This window comes from Dermacentor variabilis, chromosome 1, assembly GCF_050947875.1.
Source record: "Dermacentor variabilis isolate Ectoservices chromosome 1, ASM5094787v1, whole genome shotgun sequence".
NCBI classification, from domain to species: Eukaryota; Metazoa; Arthropoda; class Arachnida; order Ixodida; family Ixodidae; genus Dermacentor; species Dermacentor variabilis.
Genome location: NC_134568.1, coordinates 262,587,657 through 262,600,413, shown reverse-complemented (window position 1 = coordinate 262,600,413; position 12,757 = coordinate 262,587,657). Strand labels below are relative to the sequence as shown.

Genomic DNA, 12,757 nt, shown 5'->3' with positions numbered 1-12,757 from the left:
GAAAACGGCAAGCAAATTACGTCACCTTCATCTAACTTTTAAAAATTTCACCGACGATTACGATACTCCCAAATGCGAAATTTGAGCGCAGCTTCATACGTGTTTTCATTTCGCGATATATTAGCTGGTGCGGGCAGTGTGCCTCGTGCGGCACGTTGAAAACGGAGTGAAGTGTGGAGCGAGTGCCTCTAATGGAGCAGCAGATCGTGAGACACAGCGCGTGGGGGACGCGTGGGCGCGATTCACAGCAGTCGCGGCGAACAGACCTCCGCCAATGCTGTGCTTTGTTTTCATATATAATATCGTTGGGCGCGCTGGCCGCGTGCCATTGGTGAACAGACGATGCGCGCTACTCTGGCGTCATCTCATAGCCATCCCTGTGGCATCGAAACCGTGATTAAATCATTGCGTCTCTCCTCTAGCTGCTCCTGGCCATGACCTAATTTCCGTGAAATTTTTGCACAGCACTGTTGTTTATTCATCTATTTTACTAGCAAAACTTTTTCAACAGTCGCTTGACACAGGATACCTGTCCCTTGATTGGAAAGTCGGTAAGGTGATTCCACTATATAAATCAGGTGACAAGCATTCTCCTCTCAATTATCGGCCTATTTCACTAACCAGTATCCCATGCAAAATATTAGAACATATCCTATATTCACAGCTTGCTAACTTTCTTGAGTCAAATTCATTTTTTTCAAGTTCACAGCATGGCTTTCGAAAAACATATTCTTGTGAAACGCAGCTGGCTTCCTTCATACATAAGCTACACCTAATTCTTGATACTCGTTCAATGGCGGATTGCATTTTCCTAGACTACTCCAAAGCTTTCGATAAAGTGTCTCACAAACTGCTACTTCACAAACTACAGCTCATGAACATTGACCCCAAACTTCTTGCTTGGATTGAGTGTTTCCTTAAAAACCGTTCACAATACGTGTCAGCTAATAATCTTAACTCTCACTCAAACCCTGTCCATTCCGGCGTCCCCCAAGGCTCCGTCCTCGGGCCTCTTCTTTTTCTAATCTACATCAACGACTTGCCTTCTTCTGTTTCCTCTCATATCCATTTATTTGCGGATGACTGCGTAATCTTCAGAGAAATAACAAGCAGTGACGATGTAACCGCTCTTCAGACTGACCTGAACGCTATTTCATTGTGGTGTAAATCATGGCTAATGGAACTTAACATCACAAAATGCAAATGTCTTCGTGTATCAAGAACTTGCAACAGTATCCCCACTTATTCCTTAGATCATGTCCTCTTAGAATCGGTAGGCTCATACAAGTACCTTGGTGTACACATCACTTCCACTCTCACTTGGTCTGCACATATCACATACATAATTAACAATGCTAATCGCATGCTTGGTTACATCCGCCTCAACTTTTCTAAAGCGCCCTCTTCCCTCAAACTGCTGTTGTACAAAACATTAATACGCCCGAAACTAGAGTACGCCGCATCCATCTGGGACCCTCATCATGAAAACCTAATACATTCACTAGAAATGGTCCAAAATAACTCGGTTCGCTTCATTCTTTCCAACTACAACAGGACCGCTAGCATATCTTTAATGAAATCAAGCCTTAATCTACCATCCCTAGCCTCACGTCGCAAAGCGTTTCATATCTGTCTGTTCCATAAGATGTTTCATCATCCACACCTGCGTAGCGAATTAATCCTTCCCCCACGTCACCTATCATCTCGATTAGATCATGCCTACAAGGTCGGTGTCCCATTTTGTAGAACTAATGCTTTCTTCCAGTCATTTATACCTCGTACAGCAGCAGAGTGGAATCACCTTCCCGCACTGACAGCCACCATCAAAGATTACCAGCTTTTCAAGAACGCCTTAGCTAATATTGTATGAGTAGACACACTTGTTAACTTTTATTGCAATACTCCTATTCCTTGTATCACATTTCCTATTTTTTCTTCTTTTGTATGCCTGTAACCACTCCCCTCTCCAATGCCAATGGCCCTGAGGGTACATGAAATAAATAAATAAATAAATAGCCATCGTCGCCGCAGAGCGGCACTGCGCTTTTCTTTTGCATTCTCCATACCATGGAGGAAGGAAACTGAGGAGAGGCCCTACCCCCTCCGTGCGCTAGGAGAAAAGTGTGGAGGAAATGACGTAGTAGTAGGTTCTGCTTTGTTTTGCTTTTTTAAAATTTCTTTGCTGTAGTGGCCCCGCCTTTCGGGCCACAATGGCGGCTTTGTTATTGTTCTGTGCGCTCACACGTGTTTCTCCGTAGGTTTCGTACCGCGGCAAAGGCGCCGTGCGGGCAGGTTTGCGTTGGTCTCCGTGTTTTGTTGCGCTGCGTTATCTGGTTCGTGCTCTACCGGATGTTGCTGTGGCCAGGTGGGACAGGAGGAACTAAAGTTCGTGAAATGTACGCGCATGCAACGCTGTGCGCAATGTACCGCGCCATGGCAATGGCAACGGAAGAAGGAATATCCGCGGGAAATTTGGCCTCTTTGGCGGAATCATGCTAACGTGCCAACGATTGTTTAGTATTGCTGCGGAGCGCGCGGGTCCGAGCAGCGCGGTTGCGCGCAGCGCGGCGTGGTTTCGCGAGAAATGTAAACAAGAGAGGAGAGCTGGCGCGATAGGCGGAGCAACGCCAACTTCCGGCTTCACTTTCGCTTCGCAAAGAGTGACGTCAGGGCCTCTCCTGAGTTTCCTTCCTCCGTGCTCCATACCCTTCTCTTCCCCATTCCGCTCCATGCTTTCACTGAAGCCTCCTCCTCCGCTTTCCTCCTGCGTTCTCTTCGCTTTTCATCCTACACTGCGCTCCGCGTTCGCTCTTTCATCCTTCGCTATGCTCGTCCGCTCGGCTACGTTGACGACACCGACGCCCAAGTACGCGGACGCTCAACGCAGGAACGGGCATTTAAGAGCTACGCTCTAACAGAAGTGGCCACGGTGCGTATTCGATCCTCTACCCCACCGGGACTGCTACCGCTCAGTAGCCGAGCGATATAGCCGCTGCGCCACCGTTGCAACACGCGACAGTGAGGAATATCTTCGAGGCTGTGCACGTGGTTGGCTCTGTCTGGCGGCCGATTCACTAGATGACGCAAGGCGCCGTGAAAGTATACAGTTACTGCATAGACTCCCTTTAGGGAGCCTATAGAGGAAGCCTATACAGCAACTCTATGCAATCGCATGGCGGATTGGGCAGCATGCCTCGTCGCATGCCTCAACGTGCATTCTTTACCGAAACACATGGAGGACGTGGCGCACACGTGAACGTCAACAGAAGCGACATACTTGTCCTCACGGAGACGTGAATGAGGCCAGATGACAAGAGGCAGATCACGGTATACTCGTTCGCGTGCGCCGCTCAGCGACCCCACTCGTTGCCGCCGGCCTCGCCATATACGCCAAGCCGGGACTTCAACTACAACCCGTCCAGCTCGAAGACTGCTTCGGTGTAGACAGAGATGTGCGCTGTACACTTCGTCGAAGCGAGACTCGTGGTAGCGTGCGTATACCTGGCGCCAAATCTGTCTCAAACGGACGCGGCAGCGTTCGCGTACAGGAATCTGCCTTTGGCTATATATACGCCGCGGCGTGTCCATGCTCGTCGTAGGAGACTTCAATCAGGACGCACGTTCAAGGCAGCACCACTAAGCTCACCGTCATGTCGCTACAACTATAAACTCGGCAACATAACTCTGCGACACACTCTGTGACAAGTAATGCTCTCGCATTTAAACACCATAAGAGTTGCTTATGTGTCTCCATAGGTTTTTTTCTTCCTTTTATTGTGATAGCAATTATATGCACACTCCTGACAAACTTCCGCCGTGATGTTAAGAGGAAGCTTTAGCTCGAGTGCTCCTATCTAAATACATGTGAAAGGAGAATTCGTTTTTCTCGGCAACGACTGCACCAAATTTGACGAAGTTTGTTGCATTTAAAAGAAAAGCTTAAAATCTAGCGACTGCTGGTTTGGAATTCTTGAGTTAGGTCATCAATTCTTTATTAAACATCGGCAAAAATCGAAAATTTTCAAAAAACGAAACTATCAAGTAACTCAACAACAAAGAAAGATAGTACAATTCTGTGAATCGCACCTAATAGTACATCTAAAGCGGACAAAATCGATATGTTACACATGAATATAAAAAATTTAATAATATGGAAATACAGCTTTTGCAGAACCCTTGTAACCAACGTAACAAATTCACGTAAGATGTAAAATGACATATTGAATTTGTCCGCTTTGAATGATCTAATGGATGCCGTTTACAGAACCGTGATATTTGTCCTTGATGCCGAGCTATGAATTTGTAAACGTCGTGCTTCTATATTTTTCAAACGGTCGAATATTTGAAAATCTTTTAACAAAATTCAGGCCCTAAATCGAAATTCCGCACACAATAGTCACTAGAATTTAGCTTTCTCTCTCAAATGCAACAAACTTCATTAAAATAGCTCCTGGGGTTATCTCAGAAAAACGTTTTTGCGTTTTACATGTATTTGAATAGGCCGCGTCGGAGTTGGGCCCGAGCTAAAGCTTCCTAAAGCATGAAGTCCCAGCGCGATGACATCGCGACCGCGCGCTGTATGCTGTAGATGCGAGCGAAATCTTGCGAGGCTGAGATGTATGGCAGTGTCTTTATGCGGCAGCCTTCTCGCGCTCGCAAGGGAGGAAGGCGGGCGGAGTGTGCGCGCCGTGTTTTCACGCGCGCAAGGGGAGGAGCGGGTAGACATGCGCGCACTAGGAGGGGCGGGAGGGGGGGGGGGCAGTTTATTGCGTCTCTGATCTACTCCCGCTGCGGCGGTCGAGCGCGGCTGCGAGCGTCCTTAGTGTTGGCCTTAAGGTTTTTTTTTCCCTAATCCTCCTGTTTTGGAGGCTAAAGGCTTTGTGTGCGCTGTGTCCTCGCGCGCCTAGTTCTCGTTCAAGTGAGAGGCAGCACGAAGGGGAATTCGCTCGTCGCTGCTGCAGCTCTTCATCAAGGCAGCGTTCTGACAGCGAGTGTCCGCAGTGTTAAGAACGGCCAGCTGCAGTGCAAGTTTTGCCAACCAGTTGCGACTGTGGAGGCAACATTCCGCGAGCGTCGCCGCCAACCTCTAGCAACGGCGTGACTAAGTCGACTTTGTGTCGGTAAACAATACGCGCATCCTCCACTCTGCGTCGCTTCAGCTAGGATGCGTTGTGACTGAAGGAGTTCGATGAAGCAGGCTTTGTGCGCAACACGACAACGCGGACCTGATTTCCTACGGGCGGGGGAGTTGCCGCGGGAACGCCGACGGAGGCTCCTTCCCACGCACCGACCAAGGCGCAAGAGAACACGCTACCCGGAACGGCTCCGAGTGCTAAGAAATTCGTGTGGTGTCGGTTTCGGACCGTGAACACGTGTGTGTGTGCATGTGTGTGTGTAAACCGTCCTGCGGAGAGGCGGCTACTTTGCGATGACTAAACGAACGTTCGCGTCACGTTGTATCGCGGGAAGACAGAGTGTTTAAAAACTGCTGTTGTGCGGATGCTCGACACACTTTTCTTAAGCAGTCATGTTGGACTGAGACACTCTCTCTCAAGCAGTCATGTTAGACTGATATAGATACTGTAAATAAACCCATATTCCTCGTTCTCGATGAAAAGCAATACTTCCCTTCATCAACGTCCTCAGCGTGGATAAGTTGGACGACGGCATGGGCCAGCTACCTTCGAATTAATGCCGGACTCCAATCTTGACATGCATCGCTCCTTATTGCCTTTCATTGCGTGGCTGGCGGCCGTTGATCGAGAAACAAGTTGGCGCTCGTGTTTCCGCAATCTAGCCGACGTTTCCGAAGCCTGAGACGAAGGTACATTGCGACATTTTATCTGCATATTGTACAGCCATCTATAATTTTGTCGTTGAAGAGCTCCGCCCCACTTCCATTTTTCGACATAGCTTTCGGGGCGCACGGCAGCGGGACCTGAAAGAACCGCCAATATCCCATTCTGAAGTGCTTATTGAACAAAAGCCTACGCGGGAGGCCAAGAACAGCTCCCGCAGTATCACTGCCGCGCTGAGATGCTGTCATCAAAGCCGTCCGAAAAAACATATTGCGTCTCCGTGTACTACGATCGCGCACTCAGAAGGAATACTCGAACAAATAGCACCAAGATTTCTAAAAGAGCTTGTCCGAATGCCATCGCCATCGGATATATTTATTCAAGATATTATTTGCTGCCGCTACATTGCATAATGTAGAACAACACGGAACCTATCGCTCGGCATAGGTTGCTGCGAACAGCGGTTGCTTTTGTTGAGATATCTCGTAGAGCATTATGCCCACGAATTGCGGGCGGAATAAAACGAGCATAGTTAGCAAAGGTTGACGAGCGCACGTTCTTAAATATAGTGAAATATTGATAGCCAGTAGTGACAGTTCGTTGTGTAATATATAGTCTTGGCTAGGCCAAAGGAAAGTAATTATGCACGGTCCCTTGGTTGTTGGGTCGTTTCGGTATATCTAATACACAAGCGCCACGACGTGCCAGAATGCCCAGCAAGCGCTGCGTTTGCGTCATGCCGGTATGGCGCGTGCAAGCTTAAGCCAAAGGAAGGTGAGATATCCCCTAGCCGCCGGCTTTCTCAATTAAGGTGCGCAGCCGTACGGGGGCCAGGCGCGCTCTCTCGGCGACATGTGCGGTTCGGGTTGCGGTGAGTAACTTGAGCGATCTGTAAGCACCTGCAGTCCCAGAGAGAGCAAGGACTGCAACTAGATGAAGCACACATAAAAATTATAATAATAAAAAAGAAAACACGCGAAAACCTCGCTGCAAGAAGAGAACTCGCCCTACAGGGATCGTGTTCGGGTAGCCGCTGAAACGATCTTCACGCTGTTTTTCGTTGTTGCGTTGCGTGCTCGTGACGTTCTCTCGCGGTTGCGCGAGGAGAAATCCGCTGCATTAAAACGCCGGCACTCAAGACTAAAATTACAAAGCGTAGACATCGGCCGTTCTTTTTTTGCTTTATCTCACCGCCTAGCAGGGCTAGACGGTGCGCTATTAGCGGCGAGAACTTGGAGTGGCGCCCTCTCGCGAGTGACGTCACGGCCAGGACGCCGCTTGCTCGGCTGCCGCGCGCGCTCGTTCCCTTTGTGTATGCTTGGGGTATGGGTTGCTCGAGCCGTACTTGTTGAAGGATATGCCGGCTTCTTTCTGCCGCCGTGCCTGAACCACAGTTCCTTCTTGAGAAGCGCCTGAGTCGAGAAAATTTTCGGCTAGGATATCGCAAGCTATGTAGCCTTGAAGGGGTATACTGGTTTAGCAATGCATATATGTGCCGTGTCTGTCCATAAATATGACGTAAAAATGTCTGCAAATTCAAGACGCAAAGCTGTGTATGATATTGTGCTAAAAGCTAACCATTCCCTTAGTACTTGGCTATGAGATACATTGCATTTTACATGGAAGAAAAATTTGGTATTTGGTGTCGACATGTTGTTCGCGTTAGAAAATTAAAGACACTGCCCAGCGAAGCTGCCATCATGATTCTTATTACTCTGGTGAGTTGTTCTAGTCAAATATGGCCACTTTATTAATGCATAAAAGAAAGAGTTAGACGCGCATTTCTTATGAAAAAGTTTGCTGCTACTTTCACCGCTTTATGAAACAGGCCCCCATAAAACAAATTGTTCATGGCTGCTAACACGAAGGCGCGTCATGTAGAGTGTTTACATAGTTAATTCACAAATATCATAGTAGCAATCACCTGAAAGAAAAAAAAGTTTCGTGGTTAAGATCGAAAGCCAATCAATTGCAAGCGATGAAATGTTTTATGGTGGCCCTTAGACTTTATCGACAATATTGCACACCCCTCACTCAACGGTAGCAACCGACTGTCGTTATGACGAAACGCGCATTGTTCGCAAAACCCATCAGTTCACTACAACTTCGAATTGAAACCATCAATCAGTTTTTTTACAGTGCAAATTGCAATCCCTAAAGTATACTCGAGGTACTATACCGCGCAGCTTAGGGCGCACTTTCTGCCTCAACGTGTCTCGATCCAGCGTCGTTTAATAATACAAAGGGAGAACTATTCGCTTCGCCAGTACATAAAAGAGAAGCTCGCAAACCTTTATAAGAAAGGCACCACAAGCCTTACATATTTCACTTGATTTTTGATCCATGACCGGGGATTTATGAAATCTTCAATATGTACCATGCTGCTAATCAATGACGCTTCGGCTTCTTCCTCACTGCAGTCACACGGTCCAAAAAACATATTTCAATAAAATATTTGGGCCGAGCAGCCGGTGTCAGTTCGCCAAATAGATTCGTGATGTATGTTCTTCAAGCAACAAACACAAGTAAATTGCTCGAGTTGAACGTGTAGCACGGAAAAGGGCATATATATCGGTGCATTCTTTTTGGTATTCTGTAAATAGCTGTAAGCCTCAATAAGCTTTACTTCAAATTACCGCCACTTAATATACGCACGTGCAGAACCACCTACTTTTGAGAAACAGTTGAAGAAGCCGGTGGGGCTGGTAGAATCTAAACTTTAGTGTTAAGTTCTCGTGTTATTTCGGAGAAATGCAAACATTCTATGTTATACCAGGAACTACTCGTCGTGAGCAAACCTGTTTTAGCGGATTAAAATCAAGGTAACTGTTGTAGAAGTCATGTATAGCCAGCGTTTGTGACGTACTTGTTGCACCGCGGCAGGTATGGTGTCATAACTGGATTCTTATATGCTATGTTCTTGCGGTTGTCGATCCACGCATGAAAAACCCGCAATGGGCTAGTCTGCGCGCCTTCAGCTGGCACTGTAGCGTTGCCTTTGAGAATCGTATTGTCGTCTAAGAAATAAGCTCTCTCAATAAATTTTCGCGAATGAAGACGCCGCAAAAATATATTTGAGACGATCGCCATAAGTATACAACCAGAGGGAAGGAGAGCGAACAATTGAAAACAGCGCAGAAGGCGCCAGGATAGCGCTCGAACTGCAGCAGACGACAGGCGCGAGTCCTTGCCATGACGTCACGCGAGCGGCGCTCGCAGCGCCCCTGTAGTTCGTTCTCGGGGCTAATAGGTGCCTATGTGCGTGTAACACACAACGAACCTGTGATATATATATATATATATTCTATAAACGAGAAGGAAGGGGCTTAACCGAGGGGCTCGATTTTTATTAGTCATATTATAAGAAGCCAACAAACACTGACACCAAGGACAACATAGGGGAAATTACTTGTGCCTAATAAATGAAATAAAGAAGCGATAAATTAATGGAAAATAAAGTGAATGAAAAAACAACCTGCCGCAGGTGGGAACAGAACCCACAACCTTCGCATTTCACGTGCGATGCTCTACCAATTGAGCTACCGCGGCGCCGTTTTCCCATCCACTTTCTTGGGTATTTATGTGCCCTAGTACCTTCCTTCCTTCTCCCTTCCTTCTAGTTTATTACATGACGAGGGTCTCGAATCCGGCAACATTGATGCCTTCAGGTAGCATGTGTGGGTTTATTGACCTGTTGCCTTCACCCAAAAAGATCACGTTCTCGTGACACCTGCGGCAAAAAGGACGTTCCACGTCCGCCGCCAAGGTCTGTGAGCGGTGGCGCTGGCGCTGGCTAACACTCCCAGGGCTCTACTAGGGCACATAAATACCCAAGATAGTGGAAGGGAAAACGGCGCCGTGGTAGCTCAATTGATAGAGCATCGCACGTGAAATGCGAAGGTTGTGGGTTCGGTTCCCACCTGCGGCAGGTTGTTTTTTCATCCACTTTAATTTCCCTTAATTTATCGTTTCTTTAATTCATTTATTAAGCACAAGTAATTTCCCCTATGTTGTCCTTGGTGTTATTGTTTCTTGGCTTCTTATAAATATGACTATATATATAATTTTAGTAATTATAGGGTTTTACGTGCCGAAACCACTTTCTGATTACGAGGCACGCCGTAGTGGACGACTCCGGAAATTTTGACCCCCTGGGGTTCTTTAACGCGCACCTAAATCTAAGTACACGGGTGTTTTCGCACTCGCCCCGATGGAAATGCGGCCGCAGTGGCCAGGATTCGATCCCACGATATATATATATATATATATATATATATATATATATATATATATATACAGGGTGTCCCAGCTAACTTGGACAAAAATTTTGAAAAATATCTATGCGTTCTTCAGAACAGAAATCGCGTGGACGTTGTTAACGTTTATCTAAACTTACAGTATCATATTTTTCTCGTCTTTTTTTAGTAATTAGCCGAGATAAATTATTTAACTTTTTAAATATAGCTTCAAAGGTTCAGGCGTCAATAGGAAAGCTGTGGAGCGTCACAAATATTGCCCAACCCAGTGTTGCGACGCCTGTTTCTCGAACCTCGACCGGCGTTACTATTGGGTAGCGTGGCGTTTTCGGCGGGCTGCAGGCGTCCGGTAGACTATGGTGATCAGGCAAGGACGAGATGATTTCTAGTGCGACACTCACTTTTTATTCAATGGTTGGTGAAGGATAAGAAGAAGAGAGTGAACTAATTGAAAAAGTACGTTGCGGGGCCCATGAAATAGGCTCACTAAAATTGTAGGCGGGATCTTGTTCACGTCAACGTCACGTGACATGCACTGAGTCCCTTTGGTGCTTGGCGGCTGCTCCCACTTGGTTGCCTCCGCTGGTAGCGACCCGCGGCTCCAGCATCGTGGGCGGCTGATCTCTTCTCCCAGGTGAGGTTGCACGTACTTGCCTCCTCTGGCGGCAACCCACCGAGTCTGGTCGAGGATGGGCGGCTGATCCTTTCTTCTAGGCGACGTTGGTTCACGGATAGGGTCTTTCCTAGAGTCGCACAGTTTGTGAAAAGGGTTCTCCCCTTGGTCGCACACACACAAAGGGGCCGGTGTGGGGCCCCCGCCAGAGCGAGAACCACTCGAGACAACCACAGCAAATGAGGAATCCTTCCTCCGTTTCGGTCGAGCAGGTCTTTCGAGCATCCTTTTTGCTCGGGGTGTTACACGCCAACCGTAACACCAGGTACTTACAACGAGATAGACTTAGCGTGACCGTTTTATTCGGGAAAAACGAAAGCCCTCGTGGTTTGAAAAATACCACGTGACAGCGCGCTCTGTGCGCCCGAATGCGCTGCGATTACAGCGCTCTCATGAGTGATTTGTAAAAACATCGCCAGCGCCGCGCCTTCACTACGAGGGCTTCAACCTTTGTTCGGCTCTGACATTACCGGCAGTGGCTGGCGACGGTGCTCCAAAAAAGCGCTTCGTCAGCAGCCGTTCGCGCCTGTTGCCGAAGAACGCGCCGTCATCAGCCGTTTATTCCGATATGACGAGAAGAGTACCTTATTTTCCCCAGCGTTCACGTCGATGCGGAATAGAAAAAATACACACAAATCATGCATCATACATCTGGAACCCGTGCGAGAGAGAGCATCATTTGTTACAACGCCGATTTTCTTCCAAGCTGTGCCAGCGGCTAGATGCATGTGAGCTCTACTGTCTATTATTGCCGCGCCGCGCACCCGTTTCGAAGAATTTGTTTGCAGTGCCTAAAGCATGCGGTACTCAAGCGAGCAGAAGGCGAGCATGGTCTTAGCCTTTGGAGCGGCAGGGGGCGACAACAGGAAAGTTGCCAAGGTATAACGAAATTGCAAATGTGGGGGAAGACCTATAGCGCGAACGCAATTATGAGGAGTTACTTGACGCTGAAAGAAACAGGTAGCTTCAAGAAGACGCGGCACAGAAAGGGGACCATCAGTAAAGAGGCTAAGGAGACATTTTGGCTTTCATGACTGCAAACCCTCATTCCAGCGTGCGCGATGTGAGTGGTGAGGTCGGCATTCCAAAGTCTTCATTGTCAAGAGTTTTTAGGAAGGCTGAAATGCATCCGTATCACCTCCAACTGCATCAAAAGCTGCAAGAAAGAGACTTTCAATGGCGGCTTGATTTCTCAAATTGGATCCTTGTGAACAGTGACGAAATACCGGATTTTGTTGACAAAGTGCTCTGGACAGATGAGGCAACCTTCTCCAGAAATTCTCAAGTCAACATCCATAATGCGCATTACTGGAGCGATACGAACCCGCATTAGGTGGCGCAGACCAGACACCAGTACCAATGGTCATACAGTGTGTGGTGCGGTATCTTTGACGGAAGAATAATTGGCCCCATATTTTTTGACCGCATGCTCACTACTCAGCGGTATGTGAACGACATCTTGGAAGGCCCAGTCGAAGATTTTCGCTGCTATCTTCCTCTAGCGTTTTTAAAGCGAACTTGGTATCAGCACGACGATGCACCAGATCGCAACAGCAGCTTTGTCCGAGCCTGGCTTGACGAAGCCTTCAAACGCCAGTGGGTCGGGCGGCATGGACTAGTGGCATGGCTGTAAGGTCACCGGACTTGACAGCTCTTGACTTCTTCTTCTAGGGACACGTGAAAGACCGATTGTACCGCAAATCTACAACTACACGAGAAGCGCTAAAGGCAGAGATTGCTGAGGCCTGCAGCCAGATACCGTCTTGCGTCATCAAAAAAGCTATATCGGACGTGCTAAAAAGGTGCCAATACTGCATTATGGCAGAGGGCGACTTGTTTGAACACATTCTTTAGACAGACATCACAGCGAATAAATCTCTACAACCGTTATCCATGAAAAAAGTAATCTGTGTGAAACGTTTGTACGACGTGAAAAAGGCACGTAAGTAATACGAAATGAATTCTCGGCCGACAAGGAATGGACAGGAAGCTGAAAAGCAACCTTCCGTGTCAGTTTACAATTCTTCATT

At 47.6% G+C, this 12,757-nt stretch overlaps 2 non-coding genes across 2 annotated transcripts; one reads left to right on the top strand and one right to left on the bottom strand.

Annotated features, from left to right (window-relative positions):
* Positions 1–9,274: 9,274 nt before the first annotated feature.
* Positions 9,275–9,347, bottom strand: TRNAS-UGA (transfer RNA serine (anticodon UGA)). The gene has a single exon. It is a non-coding gene; the product is annotated as a tRNA-Ser (tRNA).
* A 306-nt stretch (positions 9,348–9,653) lies between these two features.
* Positions 9,654–9,726, top strand: TRNAS-UGA (transfer RNA serine (anticodon UGA)). The gene has a single exon. It is a non-coding gene; the product is annotated as a tRNA-Ser (tRNA).
* Positions 9,727–12,757: the final 3,031 nt, after the last annotated feature.